This window comes from Fulmarus glacialis, unplaced genomic scaffold (assembly GCF_000690835.1).
Source record: "Fulmarus glacialis isolate BGI_N327 unplaced genomic scaffold, ASM69083v1 scaffold43678, whole genome shotgun sequence".
Classification (NCBI taxonomy): Eukaryota; Metazoa; Chordata; class Aves; order Procellariiformes; family Procellariidae; genus Fulmarus; species Fulmarus glacialis.
Window position 1 is genome coordinate 1 of NW_009230950.1, and position 291 is coordinate 291.

A 291-nucleotide genomic window follows, 5' to 3' on the forward strand; every position below is an offset into this window, starting at 1 on the left:
TATGTATAAGTTGTTAAAATTCGATTAATAGAAAGGAAGGTGAAATACGGCTTTATGCTCAAGGCCATAGAATTAATTGCTGGAGTAAGAACTCTGAAGTTCTTAGCTCCCAGCCCAAAATTGAGACCATAAGGTGGTAGTATTCTTGGTATATATTTTGAAAACATCAGCTGAATCAGTTCACTGAAGACATCGAGGGTATTAGTTTACGAGGGTATTTAGCTTTTGTTGACTGTTGGAGTCAATAGTAAAAAATAAAGTTCATTAGGATTAAAACGCTAAATTTGTGTA